Source organism: Akebia trifoliata, chromosome 10, assembly GCF_017979445.1.
Source record: "Akebia trifoliata isolate Shusen 1 chromosome 10, ASM1797944v1, whole genome shotgun sequence".
NCBI lineage: Eukaryota > Viridiplantae > Streptophyta > Magnoliopsida > Ranunculales > Lardizabalaceae > Akebia > Akebia trifoliata.
The window spans coordinates 4,962,068-4,977,278 of record NC_141384.1 but is presented as its reverse complement, the minus strand read 5'-3'; the positions used below and the strand labels follow the sequence as shown (position 1 = coordinate 4,977,278).

The 15,211-nt window shown below is 33.7% G+C and overlaps 2 long non-coding RNA genes across 5 annotated transcripts; one reads left to right on the top strand and one right to left on the bottom strand.

The window, feature by feature from the left end:
- Positions 1–6,994: 6,994 nt before the first annotated feature.
- Positions 6,995–9,332, top strand: LOC147392894 (uncharacterized). Of its 2 annotated transcripts, XR_015181913.1 has the most exons (6): positions 6,995–7,511; positions 7,842–7,883; positions 8,112–8,174; positions 8,275–8,457; positions 8,639–8,716; positions 8,990–9,332. It is a non-coding gene; the product is annotated as an uncharacterized LOC147392894 (long non-coding RNA). The 2 variants fall into 2 exon arrangements; XR_015181914.1 differs by lacking the exon at positions 7,842–7,883 and having other exon boundaries at positions 6,996–7,511.
- An 844-nt stretch (positions 9,333–10,176) lies between these two features.
- On the bottom strand, positions 10,177–12,547 carry LOC147392893 (uncharacterized). 3 transcript variants are annotated; one of them, XR_015181910.1, is made up of 5 exons: positions 12,067–12,547; positions 11,696–11,737; positions 11,403–11,465; positions 10,802–10,997; positions 10,177–10,599 (listed from the first exon to the last, which is right to left on the bottom strand). It is a non-coding gene; the product is annotated as an uncharacterized LOC147392893 (long non-coding RNA). The 3 variants fall into 3 exon arrangements; XR_015181911.1 differs by lacking the exon at positions 11,696–11,737 and having other exon boundaries at positions 12,067–12,546; XR_015181909.1 differs by lacking the exon at positions 12,067–12,547 and having other exon boundaries at positions 11,696–12,046.
- Positions 12,548–15,211: the final 2,664 nt, after the last annotated feature.

Genomic DNA, 15,211 nt, shown 5'->3' with positions numbered 1-15,211 from the left:
ATTCTAAATTACTGTTTTTCGTTTGTAATTCTGTCTGACTTTCTTGGCTAATTTTGATATTTCTTCATTTTTAGATTTGTGGTCTTGAAAATAATTAAAATAAACTCACATGGAGATGGGTTTTTTCATATATGTACGTGATGGAGATGGGCATTATAAATTACACCTTGGACATTGCATATTTAGTTACATTTTATTGTTAATGATTTTTCAAGATCCTGTACTCGATGAAGTTTGTTAGCTATCCAACTCCAACAATTTTTTTAGTTCCACTTGGCATCTTCCCTGACTTACTTGCAAATCTTTACTGTTATAATAAGAGAAGGTGAATATAGTTTAGTTGATACCTATCTTACCTGGTTCGAAGAGGTAATTAGTGGAGGATATCTAAGTCATTTTTGTAATTCTCATATAGAAGACCTAGGTCAAGGGCATCTCGTTAGTTAGAAAATAAAAGGGTATATCTTTAATATTCACATAATCTTGGGATTTCCAAAATGTGGGTTATCTCTAATATTCACCAAATTTTGGGGCATCTATGAAATTCACAAAAACATGGGGGCTGGTTAGGTTTGTTGTTGTTGAACCAACCGAACCTCAAACTGGTTCGGTTTGTATCGATTCGTGGTTTGGTATTACATCAGCGAACCTGGTAACAAAGGTTGATACAATTTTATATTAATTAATCATTTTTAAATTATACAAATACTCTTAATAAATTCATTATTGCATTTGAAATAATTTATCGGCGAAACAATGTTTCTAGTTTTTAAAATTTTATTACAAATAACAAAATATACAAAGACAAGAACCCATGAGTTTTTGAGGAGAAAATGAATTTTGATTAACAATTGAATATATATATATATATATATTTCCAAATTTTACCTCGTATAATAAAAACTTTTAAATTGGGTTGGGATACATTGACTCCTAAGAATGACTCGTGAAAAAAACACATGATACCAAGTCTTTAAACACAAAATCCAATGGTTGAGATTTAAGATTATCTTAATAACACAAATCTCGGAGATACTAATCCTGAGAATAAATCTCAACAATTGATTTTGCATTTAAAGGATTGGGATCATGTGTTTTTTTCAAGAGTCACCCTTAGGAGTCAAGGGATCCTGACCCTTTAAATTTATCATCTACCTTTAAAAAGAATCAAGCAAATAGAATTCTGTCTAAAAGAGACATTTTTATTTGAGTTTCTTATTTTATTATATGGGAAACATTAAAGTTATGTCTTGTTTTTAGTTAATCACTATTTCGACTACTATTGATATAATCTGACAATAATGACTGGTTCACTGGTTTGGGTCTGGTTTGTGAATAATAATTGATATCTGATTTGTTCTCAATCCACAATTACATGATTTAAAAGTGATTTCATTAAAGATTTTCTATTTCTCAATTATATTGTTTTTCTAGATCAGACATTTCATTCTTATACGGGGTTGAACATTAATGCATGATCAAGAAGAGTAATGTTAACAAATTGAGGTCAAACATGATAATTGAGTATGGGTTAGTGGAAAGATTGGACAATATAAGATTAGAAATGAACACATTCGTGAAAATATTTGAGTGCTCTTAGCATTTGAAACCCTTTTCAATGTCGTGCAACCCCTATGCAATGCTTTATTACTCGTGTTTGAACATGAACCATAACTTGAAAGTCCTTTATATACAATCGAGATTTTCAAACTCGGATGAATTTGAGCGTCTCAGAATGAACTGAGAGGCCAAGTGGGGTTTTCACTGCAAACTGATCTTCACATTGGCTTGTCAAAAAACTGAGTTGATCCATCTATTCTTCTTTCCGCCCTTTTGAAAAGATTAAAAAAAAATCTTAAGTTGGTAATACTTGTGATTAATTGAAAGAAAAAGAAGAACAGAGATTTGTAATTGCAGCATCCATTCTTTGATTCATCTGAATCCAATCAAATGGGTGAACTCAACCTGGATTCATTGAGTACCAATACAATCCTAAAAAAGGGTAATTAAAACCACTTGGTTAACTATTTTTCTTTAAATTTTTAACAAAAAATTACCATCATAATTTCATTATCATTTAAAGTACTCTCAGAATGATTTGGAGAAAATACCGCGTGTTGAATTTAGTCCCACATCGAACACAAATTGCCTTATCTCTCTCTTAAAAGATTTTGGGCCTTTCTACTCAAAACCCATTGGCAACGAGTAGAGAGGCCCAGGATCTTATAAGAAAGAGACCAGGCATGCAATTTGTGATCGATGTGGGATTAAATTCAACAGGGATCACTAAAGAGTTTTGATCAATATATTTTTATTAATAATAAAATATTTAGTGTATGCTTTTAATAATTGAAAATTTTCTACTTTGAAGGTTCTTTGTGATTTTTGCAATTATAAGGACATTTTAATTTTTTTTTAACTATTACCTATTGTTGTATTTTAGTTGTAACAACTACTAAATACTAATATTTAGTTACAATCATCATTTTTAAGGAAAAATAATTAAGTAATTAACATGGTAGATGGAGTGAAATTCTTCTCCTAATATTTGTTGAGTGGATTCTATTATTTTATTTAAGAGTGGGGATGAGAGAAGAACCAACTCCTAGAATGGGAACAATAACGCTTAGGGTGAATTACTTTCTGGTGAGCTGAAAATGAGTTATTTACCATTCTGACCACTATTCATTTTAATTATCAAAATGTCCACAATCATGTTTTCGTTAAAAAAAAGAAAAAAATCAGAACAAAGTGATTATTTCGCAGGTTTAAACCTCTTAAATAATCACTTTAAAAATCTCTGAATTCGTTATCATTCACATTTTGGTAATTAAAATAAATAGTAAGTCGGAATCGTAAATTCGTCAAAAGTTGATCACTTTGTCGTAAAATATCTCATACGCCTAATAATAGAAGGATCTGATCACTAAACACGCAATCAAATCTCTTCTCACACAAAAATCTAACCATTCAATTCGTGGGCCGAAATAAGAAAATTTGCTAAAAGTAAATCGATGATATTCGCCTACTTGATATCATAAGCATGGAAGTACCATGATTTTATTGTTTATCCATTGAGTATTGACCAAAAAATTAAATATAGAAAACCCTTTTCTCCGAATCTTGTACTTCAGGAGTTGGGTAACTATTCAACTCCATGTCTCATCATGTTCCACATGGCATATTATTTGGATCAGTAGTTATAAATGATTGGCCAACTTATGGTGGACTTACAATAAAAAAGTCAAACTGATGGATGATATCTAACCATTGAATTCAAGATTTTTTATCCATGGCCTTGGTACTCGTCAATAACCCAAGATATAGTGCTGATTTTCTAATTAGAAAGTCTTCACTTGGGTCACAAAATCATTAATCTTTTTTCCTCGGGATACACAGATCTTTGTGACCGTGCCACGTCAGCAGAGTATTGATCGAGTGAAGACTTTCTAGTTAGAAAATCATTATTCTAAAAATATATTTATTTCTAATGAATAAAAATATCCATTACAGATATTTCTGTGAAGATTCACCCTTATATTCTCGGGTGTTGGATAGTTAATCAACTTTTCGAGTACATGATCCTTATTCAATGAATTTTTCCTAATAAGTTTTCTAATTTAATTACAAAATAGAGAAAACCTACTATTATAGATTTAATAATTAGAGTATCTATATCAGGAAAAGCATTGGCACCACCTAACCTAGATAATGTCTCTCTACTTCCCCCAAACCTTACTTTACTTGCTTTTCTCTTGATTGATGCTTTAAATAAAGCTGATGAAAATTTAATCCAATGCTAATGACAAGTCGATTAAGTGAATCCCAGAGGTAAGAAACTTCGAAGGGCCCAACACTGTGACTTATAATTTTGTCTAAGCCAAATTATGTGTTGATGTATACCTTAACCTCAACATCGTCGCTAGCTGTGTGCAACACTGGATTGGAAGCTAGAGAGTTCTGATGGATCTACAATTTTTAGAAAAATATTGAATGATATTCTTCAAAAGCATTGGCACCACCTTATAAGGATCCTTGTTTTTTTTTTAAATGGATAAACTGGACAGTATGGACTTGCAACCAAGACCTCAAAGTAGTTTTGCAATTTTTCAAACCAACTGAACTATGGGTATGAGCCCTTTCCTTGTTTTCCTCTTGATTAAGCAAATTCTGCACTTAAGAATCACGTGTTCAAGGGCCCAGCACACAACTCTCGCGTGTCTATGCTAAATTGCTAATAATGTGTTTGATGCAAACCTCATGCAAGTTGGTGCATATTCCAAGGGCATATTGCACCTTGCCAGCTGTGAATCCCCTCAAGTTATACTCAAAAAATGCAGTTCAGTGACATGTCTTATATATGGCGCTACATGAAACTTTTCCATTCATCAATTAGCATGGAAAGTTATATACAGTTGGAAGGACACATAAAACTCTTGAATTTGATAGAAAAATGTACAATATAATAATGTTCCACCATAGGTCTAGGATAATATTTCTAGTTAGATGTCTTAGAAAGTTTAGGAAAATATAATTAATGATAATTTAAGTTTTTTGAAAAATCCTCTCCAACTGTATATAAAAGGGAGAAGTTCCTATTTGTAATCATCTTCTTTGGGATAAGTAATGGGTATGAAGACCTTTACACTGTGTTTGGATTGAGGGAAGGGAAGGGAAGGGAAGAGAAAATATCCTATTTTCTCTTCATTTCTCCTGTTTGGATTGTTAAGTTAGGAGGGAAGAGAAGAAAAATGGAGGGAAGAGAAGGTAAAATATCAAAAAATTTGTTCCCCCCAAAAGTGGAGAGACGAGGAGGGAAGGGAAGAGAACACATTTTATATCCCAAAATTGCCCTCACTCTTTTGTAAAATTTCTAAAAGAAATAGATATTGACAGGCCGTTTATTACTACTTACACCCCAAGTAGTAAAACAGATTTCAGAAACCCTAGAGGTGTACAGATTACAGAACGAAGAAGCCGACCTCTCTCTCTCATTCTTTTGATTTTCTAAAATGTCTACCACCATATGGAAAGCAGGAATCTTATTAAGTATGAACCAGGCTTTCACAGCTTTGTTCCGCACCATGAAACATGCTTTGTTCACACCATGAAGCTTCAGATGCAAGAGCATTCGAGTATCGCCGTAAATAATGGCAAAGTGTTAGAGAAGGAGTGGCGAACTGAAATACCTATTCCCCGTAGGGGACCTCACAGGTTTTCTGCTGTCTTCTCTGCTTAATAATTATGCTAATCATGAAAATGAACTTATAATTCTTTTATCCAACTTTTACCCATGCATTTTACCTATTAATCATATTCAATGTTTGGTTGTGAAATGTAGCTATGAGTGTTACAACACTTTGGTTTTTAATAGTTGGTTATATAGTAGTGTTGAGAGAACTCTTGGAACTCAATGTGATAATATTAACTTTGTTAAAGATATAATTTCTATTCAATTAATTGGTTGATCATTATATAAGCCCTATTAGTGTTTAGTTGTCCTCCAAATTGCTTATAAATTTTACACACCTCCCACAATTTCCCTTAATGCTGCGTTTGAATTGAGAGAAATTTAGAGAAAAGAAGAGAAAATAAATGTGTTTCTCTCCATTTCCCTTGTTTGGATGGTTAGGTGGGGAGAGAAGAGAAAAGAATTAGAGAGAAGAGGAGGAAAAAAAAATGTGAATTTTCTTTCTCTCCAAAATGGAGGGAGGAAGATGAGAGAAATGGACAAAAACTCTTTTAAAATATTTTATAATTCCAATTCTACCTTTAGATCCCTTTTTAAGATATTTTAAAATTTCAAAGTTGTCCCAAATTCTCTCTTGTCAATCCAAACATGGTGGAGAGAAATTGAGTTTCCCTTCTCTTCTCTCCACGTCTCTTAATCTAAACATAGCCTAAAAGTTGGTGTAAAATTTTATCGTCCTATAAACAAATTTTTGTACAAAACATTGCAAATCTATGGCGTTTTGCAGATGTATTAAGGTACAAACTTTTGCAAATTAAGCGATTTTTGGATTGATTATTTGGATGATAAATCTTTGAAGATATCAATCTAATGCCAACTATAAATCAAGGAACTAAGTTCCAACAACCTATGTGACATATCACATGTTTCTTGGGAAACTAGTTAAGATTCTTTTGTTTAGATGAGTATAATGGAGCCACTTTACATCATCATCATCATCTTATCTTAACATCATCTATCTTTCTTTCATCAGCTCAACTATGTTTAAACATTTTAAGTATCATTTTCTATTTCTTTGAGGAGAATGATTCACTGAAATTCATGCTCTCTAGCCCCAAAAGTTGACACTTGATGCTCTATTCTGGCCCTACTGACCTCATTAATGGTTTATCTGCCCATTGAAGAGTTGGCAAACAAAAAACTAAATTACTTTTCCATATGAATCTCCAAGCTCATATATAGGTGAGATCACTGTCACAAAACTTGGTGATTTTTTCCAAAAAAATGGCGAAAGGGACCATCCAATAAAATCAACGAATTGATTTTATTATGGAGATGTGAAGTAAGATTACAACAAAAGATAAGAAGACTCATTGCATCATATATATATATATGGGTCCCGTTCAGCACCCTAAGCTTTACCACACACTTTAACAAACGTGTTTTGTCTTACATGGGTTAGAAGTTTTGGAATGAGCTGATTTTTGGTGAGGATGATCTCTATGGTGAGGAGATCATCCTCACCAAAAATAAGCTCATTCCAAAACTTCTAACCCCATCAAAAATGGTTTACAAAAAATGGACGGTCCACGATTTTTCAACGTGTAAACATGGGGCTAAACATTTCGGAATAGGCTGATTTTTGGGGAGAATGATCTTCTAATCATAGAGATCATCCTAACCAAAAATCAGCCCATTCCAAAACTTCTAACCCATGTAGGACAAAAAACGTTTGTTAAAGTGTGTGGTAAAACTTAGGGTGCTGAACATTTCCCTATATATATATATATATATATATATATATATATATATATATAGGGTCGCGTTCCCAAGACTCATATAGCGACTCACATCGCGACTCACGGTAGAGACCGTCCGATTAACGTTAGATCTGCGGTTGAGATCATTGTAACTTTACAAACAAATGTAAACAATAGAAATGTTTGAATTTGCAACTACCTCCCCGTAAACAAACAAAAACAAATCGATCTGAACTTCATCTTCTTCCTTCCTCTTCCTCTTCGACAGAAACAAAAACAAACGAACTCTTCTTCCTCGTTCCTCTGCAAAATCAAATGAACTCATCTTCCTCTCCTCTCTTATCTCTGTAGAAAACGAAGATGAAGACGACAGCGACGACGACTTCCACAAATCTGCTCCTCTTCGACAAGTCTTCCTCATCGACGATTTGCGACGGCGATCTGGTCCATTTCGATGATTTGGGCGATTCATTTCTAAACGGCTTCTTCCTGACTCTCTCTCTCTCTCTCCCTCTCCCTAACTTGTTCCAAATAAACCCTAAATTCGATCTCTCTCAAAGGTAACCTTAATTAGTTTTTAAAATTTTTTATTTTTTAATTTCATGTTCTGCTGAGTTTTATGTATGGATTATGTACATGTTGGTGACACTCTCTGTTTTACAACCCGAATGCCACTTTTATTTGTTTAATCTGAAAATATCGTTCGAATGACAGCCGCCTTGTTTGTGTTTTTATTATAAATGCCTGAAGATATTGATTGTGACGAATCATCGAAAACCCCATACGGTGGTGTTTCTGCGTCACTATTCTGTTGGTAAATAGTTGATTAGATTACACCATTGGGTGCTTCATATCCCTTCATTGGCTCAACAATTTGTGTCCCTTTCCAGGTTTTATTGACAAAAAATGTTGATGGGTTGAAGTTTGTGAAGGTAACCTTGCAAGTTTCTTATGCTACTGAGTGTCTGCATGCTAGTGATTCCCTCTATGACATTTAAGTTTAGATAACAGTAGGGAGAAAGAGATACTCTTCTCATGTTTGGGGTTTTTGTAGATAATGATAGAATAATGTAAGTCACTGTGAATGGAATTCCTAGTGTATCTTTTGCCTCCTTTCACCAAGTTATGTTCCCTAACTTGCATTATTTTTATTATTTCAGCGATTGCTACAGTTTTCACAATTTCTGAGATTCTAAAGATTAGTGGACTGGCTATTGAGAAGAGTAAGAAGTCCATTTCTCCTCATTCTAACCTTCATCATTTATAAGATATCCACTGCTAATTTAGGAATTGTATTAACTGATGTTTCCTGGGTTGGAACAGAGTTTTTGACATCCATAGTGGAGCCTTGACTTAGCATACATGTTATGTTCAATTGTGATAGTGATATGTTGAAACTTCTAAGTGAAGAATTAGGCCATGATGAAACATGAAAAACTGAAAAAGATAAAGAAGTACGTGGAACAGGATGAGGAAGAAAGAAAAATTCGTATGGCTTTACTGGCTGTGAGTAACATCACTTATAAATTTGCTTTTGATTTCATCGTCTGGACCACTGTAGACATTGTTTCATGCATCATTTTTTATATAATACCACTTCTTGTTACATTAGTATGCTTACTAGTCCATATAGGTCCCACAATATATGCATATATCACTTAATTACTGATAGCATATGAAAATTCAGTCTGCAGGAAAGTTAGTCAAAGATGAGAGTCTCAAGATGGAAATGCAGCGGTTAGCAAAGGAACAAAATCAGTTGCTGGTATGTTTTTTTAGTTTTTCTAAGTTGGAAGAACTTATTATGGTCATTTGTGTTTGATTTGGTATTTCTTATGGTCTACTCTACAACTAGAACACATCATACAACTTTACAATAACTCCCATTTTACTTCATATTCAATGGCTAGTGAAGGACCTTCTAATTATGTAAATAGCACAATTATCAGGTGGAGATTGCTTTTGCATTTCCAAGTTCCCATATTCATGAACGAGTGATGATATTTTCTTTTAAACTAATTTATTATGTTTGATGCAGCTACTAAGACGGCGATGAATCTCTTTAGTCACATGCCAGAAGCAACAAACAGGGAGAAGGAACTGATGAAATCGTGTACGGACCCAAAGTTGGTGGCTGTAATTATTTGCAATGTGAAGATCATTACTGCTGGCCTTACCCAATTGAACCTCTTATCTTTTGGGGCTCCTTATTACATGGGAATGTGGCATTTCATATGTAGTCTTATCATTTTAATGTCGTATGGTAGCATTAAAAAGTATGTGATGTGAGAAAAACTAAGAACTTGTAAAAAGGATAATATCCTTCTTTTTGTCGTTAAATGGAGCTTGAATTGGTATATAATTTTGATCGATTTAGGCAACGAATGTGAGTACTTTTTTATTAATGTCTGTATGAAGTAGGAACGATTAGGTGGTAACAAATGTGTGCACTTGCCTCTTTCTCTTTCTCTCTCTCTCCTCTCTCCTCTCCCTCTCTCTTTTAAGAGTTGTGATAGAGTTTCAGAATGACCATGATCTACCTTTGAGCAAATGTAGTTTGATCCATTCGATTGTGAAGGGTTTATAATTTTAAACTCAAAAGAGAAGAGATCCAACTGATGGGCTCATAAAAACTGATGTTCAATCCCAAAAACCTCAAATAGCATTCTAAATTTTCTAATAATAAACACCTCCCCGTCAAAACTGGGAAATATAAGACACTTTTGTTTGATTATGGTATTGGTAGAATGGACTCATTATTTTTTTCTTTTTGAGTTTTATTTTGTCATGGATAGGATAGAGAAGGGAACACTGATGTCCTGTTGATTTTTGAATTTAACAAATGATACAAGACTTTGTGGATTTTGGCATGAATGCATTCGCTAGCACAATTTGTTGAAACTTATTTTTGGTGGAATCTTGGATGTTATAACTTTCTAGGGGAAAGATAGTGCAAATGTACCATATCAGTTCTCACTATTTCAATCTAACATTCTTACTTTGAAGCTACAATCACTGACTTGTTTAATTGCCTGCAAAAATGAGTTATTTCCTTTCGGACAGCGACGAAATCTGTTCAAGTGGAATTTCAGTTGTTCCCAATGCACTAGCTACTCAACAAAGTTGTGCAAAAACAAGTTTAGCTTTCCAACAATCATTATCTGTTTTAAATTTAGGAATTTAACTGCATAATTGTTCCCAAAACTTTCACAATAGTAGCTGAAATAGGGGGAAAAAACTGCTTCCTTTCATTAAGTAAATGCATCTATCAGAACTAACAAGCTTAGAAAACAAGTTCTCATTATGAAAAAATAAGACTTATAAGGGAAGGCAATTCGTTGTTTAGTTTAAAAGCTAATCTTGACGCATATGAATTCATCAGCCTGCCATTCCCCTTCCTTCCGGTTTGTTTGCTCCCACTTCATTGTTGCCTTAAGGGAATACATAACAAATAAATAACACGGCTTGTCTCTCGAACCTCAACTGCAATGACATCTGTATCTATGTTCCTACTTACTTCTGGGTTCCCCTTAACCCCAATAAGGCAATGTTCCTTGCTATGATTGAGCCAATGGCCTGTGCGTCCCGTTATGATAATTTTTTGTAGTTGATTAGTCTTCACCCAAATGAGCTCCTCGATGTTCTAAACTGAGGAACATAATCAAATGTATGTCAGATTATATGCACTTTACAAACATAAAAGATCCTCCAGGATTGAAGTAAGATCTGAGAGTTTCATCTACGACAGCAAAATCAGAACAAGCATGTATGACAAGATTTTGGTCAAAATTTTCACATTTTACTATGCATATATCTCCATTATCTACAAAAACTTAGATGAAAAGTATACCTGAAGAATCAGACATGTTAGAGAACAACTTACGCGACCTGCCATTCCAGTCAAACAACTGAAGGAAACCCCCAACATAACCTCCACCACCCTTTAAACCTCGTTTGTCAATCCCCATGTCTCATGTAGAGATCAAGACCATCCAACACTCAAATGAGGGGAAAATCATGTTTCTATAAACATGTTTCTCAAGAATCTGGAAATTTACAAATATAAGAAGAATAATTAACTTCACCAAGCTAAAAATTTATCCCAACAACACATAAAACAGAAATTTCAATCAAATCCACATTTCAAAGACACTCCAATTTCAATCAAAATGGATTTTGATGTATAAGACATTACGTACCACATTCACCCCAATTATCTGTAAACTAGAATTTCAAACATGAATTTTAAATTGATGAATTGGACAATAAACCAGACAGAATTGAATGGGACACATAGCCATTTTTTAGGCCAAGGTTTAACCAACAGAACTCACTATGGATGTCAAAAACTCTGTTCCAACCCAGGAAACATCAGTTAATACAATTCCTAAATTAGCAGTGGATATCTTATAAATGATGAAGGTTAGAATGAGGAGAAATGGACTTCTTACTCTTCTCAATAGCCAGTCCACTAATCTTTAGAATCTCAGAAATTGTGAAAACTGTAGCAATCGCTGAAATAATAAAAATAATGCAAGTTCGGGAACATAACTTGGTGAAAGGAGGCAAAAGATACACTAGGAATTCCATTCACAGTGACTTACATTATTCTATCATTATCTACAAAAACCCCAAACATGAGAAGAGTATCTCTCTCTCTCCCTACTGTTATCTAAACTTAAATGTCATAGAGGGAATCACTAGCATGCAGACACTCAGTAGCATAAGAAACTTGCAAGGTTACCTTCACAAACTTCAACCCATCAACATTTTTTGTCAATAAAACCTGGAAAGGGACACAAATTGTTGAGCCAATGAAGGGATATGAAGCACCCAATGGTGTAATCTAATCAACTATTTACCAACAGAATAGTGACGCAGAAACCACACCGTATGGGGTTTTCGATGATTCGTCACAATCAATATCTTCAGGCATTTATAATAAAAACACAAACAAGGCGGCTGCCATTCGAACGATATTTTCAGATTAAACAAATAAAAGTGGCATTCGGGTTGTAAAACAGAGAGTGTCACCAACATGTACATAATCCATACATAAAACTCAGCAGAACATGAAATTAAAAAATAAAAAATTTTAAAACTAATTAAGGTTACCTTTGAGAGAGATCGAATTTAGGGTTTATTTGGAACAAGTTAGGGAGAGGGAGAGAGAGAGAGAGAGTCAGGAAGAAGCCGTTTAGAAATGAATCGCCCAAATCATCGAAATGGACCAGATCGCCGTCGCAAATCGTCGATGAGGAAGACTTGTCGAAGAGGAGCAGATTTGTGGAAGTCGTCGTCGCTGTCGTCTTCATCTTCGTTTTCTACAGAGATAAGAGAGGATAGGAAGATGAGTTCATTTGATTTTGCAGAGGAACGAGGAAGAAGAGTTCGTTTGTTTTTGTTTCTGTCGAAGAGGAAGAGGAAGGAAGAAGATGAAGTTCAGATCTGATTTCAGATCGATTTGTTTTTGTTTGTTTACGGGGAGGTAGTTGCAAATTCAAAAATTTCTATTGTTTACATTTGTTTGTAAAGTTACAATGATCTCAACCGCAGATCTAACGTTAATCGGACGGTCTCTACCATGAGTCGCGATGTGAGTCGCTATATGAGTCTTGGGAACGCGACCCATATATATATATATATTATATATATATATATATTATATATATATATATATATATATATATTATATATTATATTATAGGGTCAGGTTCAAACGACAACCATTTCAACACACATATAGACAATGTGTTTTGTCTTATATGGGCAAAAATGTTTGGAATGGGCTGATTTTTTGTGAGGATGATCTCTGTGGTGAGGAGATCATCCTTGCGAAAAATCAGCTCATTATGAAACTTCTAGACCGTCCAATTTTTGTTGAAAAATTATAGACCGTCCAATTTTTGTAAATCAATTTTGATGGGGTTACAAGTTTTGGAATGGGATGATTTTTTGCCAGGATGATCCCCTCATCACAGAGATCATCCTCACAAAAAATCAGCCCATTCCAAACATTTTTGCCCATATAAGACAAACACGTTGTCGCAATGTGTGTTGCAATGTGTGTCGCAGGAACCCGACTCATATATATATATATAAAGGCTGGGGAGCGTTTGGAAGCCCTAAATAGTGCCAATTTTTTTTTTTTCTAAATATGGGCTAGAAGTTTTAGAATGGGCTGGGCTAATTTTTTGTGATGATGTTTATGGTGTAGAGATCATCCTCACAAAAAATCAGCTCATTCTGAAATTTCTAACCACATCAAAAGTGGTTTAAAAATAAATGATGGCTCACGATTCTTCAACTTGTAAATTGGGGTTAAAAGTTTTGGAATGGACTGGTTTTTTGTGATGATGATCTCTATGATGAGGGAGATCATCCTCACAAAAAATCAGACAATTCCAAAACTTCTAACCTATATATTGAAAAATATTTGGCACAATGTTTAGCTCTCTTTATAGGGCCTCCGGACGCTCCCCATATATAAAATCTGAACAAAATTGAAGATATGGATTGAGATAATAGCAGCAGATAAAAGACCGATCTATTAATACAAATATAGAAGTTCTACCTAAAATTGAATGGCCAAATAGAATTCGTCTGGCATTGAGACAAATGAGATTCAGGCCGGAATCGTTGTTGTGTTGTTAAAACAAAGAGAAAGTACAAAATTGGGCATATATAAATTCAAAGTTACTTGCTCAAACATATTTTCATTGTCCATTTTGATATTTATTTTTATCAAAAATGACTAAGCTAAATATTTGCCCATTTTAGTAAAAACACCTTGAAAGAATCCCAAAAGAGTCGTGTTGGAGTAACATTAAAATTGACATTGATTCTCACATTGCTGATGTGGAGGTGCACACATAATCATCAATGCTTTTCACTCGTATCTCAATGACAAGTATCTATCATTCCCTATATACATCCATGGCAGAAATGTGAGAATTGATGTCAATTTTAATGGTGGCTCAATGGCAATTTCGGACCGATGGTGAGTTTATTTGTAATGTATGTCTTTTCTTTTCTTTTTTTTTTGGGTGTGTGTCCAATGTTGTTAGACACTAAAATTATATAACTCATACCTAGTAAATTCATGAATTATACATGCATCAAACAAATAATTTAAAAAAATATTCAATTCAATAATTCACAGAAGAAAAAAAAAAAAAAATCATGAGCATATACCATCAAGAAAATTATTAAAGAAGTCTTATTAAGTGATGCAACCTGGCAACCATAATCAACTGAAGCAAACCAACAAACAATCACATCTAATGAGAATCCAGAAAAAAAATAATATTATATTAAAATAATTAATCGAAAGCAGATGTTTCATCTTACTGGTTATACTCCGTTACTTTAAAAATCACTTGCACTCCATAGGTATGATTGTAGAACAAAAAAAGTTGTAAAGCTTTTTTTTTCTTCTTATTCTTATAAAACATAGTCGAACTATGACATCAAAACTTCACAAACTCTAGATTCAACTTTCGAAGTTTCATGGTCTACAAGTACGGTACTATAATTTGTAAGAGTTCCTACTAATTATGTGTTTGAGGAAAAAAATTTAGGGACTCCTACCAATGATGATTTTTTTTAAAAAAACATCTTACGTAATGTTGTATTGATGTAAAATTCTTTCATGATGGGGGTGGATCAAGTAGGGATAGGTTAGGGATTTAGGGGGGGTAAAAAATGTACTTTTTAGGTTGGAGTGCAATCGATAAAAAGGAGATGTGCAATTTGTCAGTCCCTTATAATTCCCACTTTAGAACATAAATATTGGAAAGTACTAATTCATGTAGTTTCAATGATATAGGGAATTAAAATCCTAAAAATCTTTTAGATAAACTACTTTTCCTTAGATAAAGTAATAATTAAAGAAGGGAAGTCTTCAGAGGCCCTAAAAAGAGCCAAATATTGTGTTAAACATTTTTAATATATTGGTTAGAAGTTTCGGAATGAGTTGATTTTTTGTGATGATGATTTCTCTGATGAGGAGATCATCCTCACTAAAAATAAGTCCATTTTGAAACTTCTAACCCTATCAAAAGTGGTATTATAAAAATTAGATTATCCACGATTCTTCAATGTGTAAATTAGGGTTAGAAGTTTTGGAGTGGGCTGATTTTTGGTAAGAGTGATATCTCCATTGTAGAGATCACCCTAAAAAATAAAAAAGCAGCTCATTCCGAAACTTCTAACCTGTAAATCAAAAAATGTTTGGCTTTGTTTAGGGTGTCCGAGCACT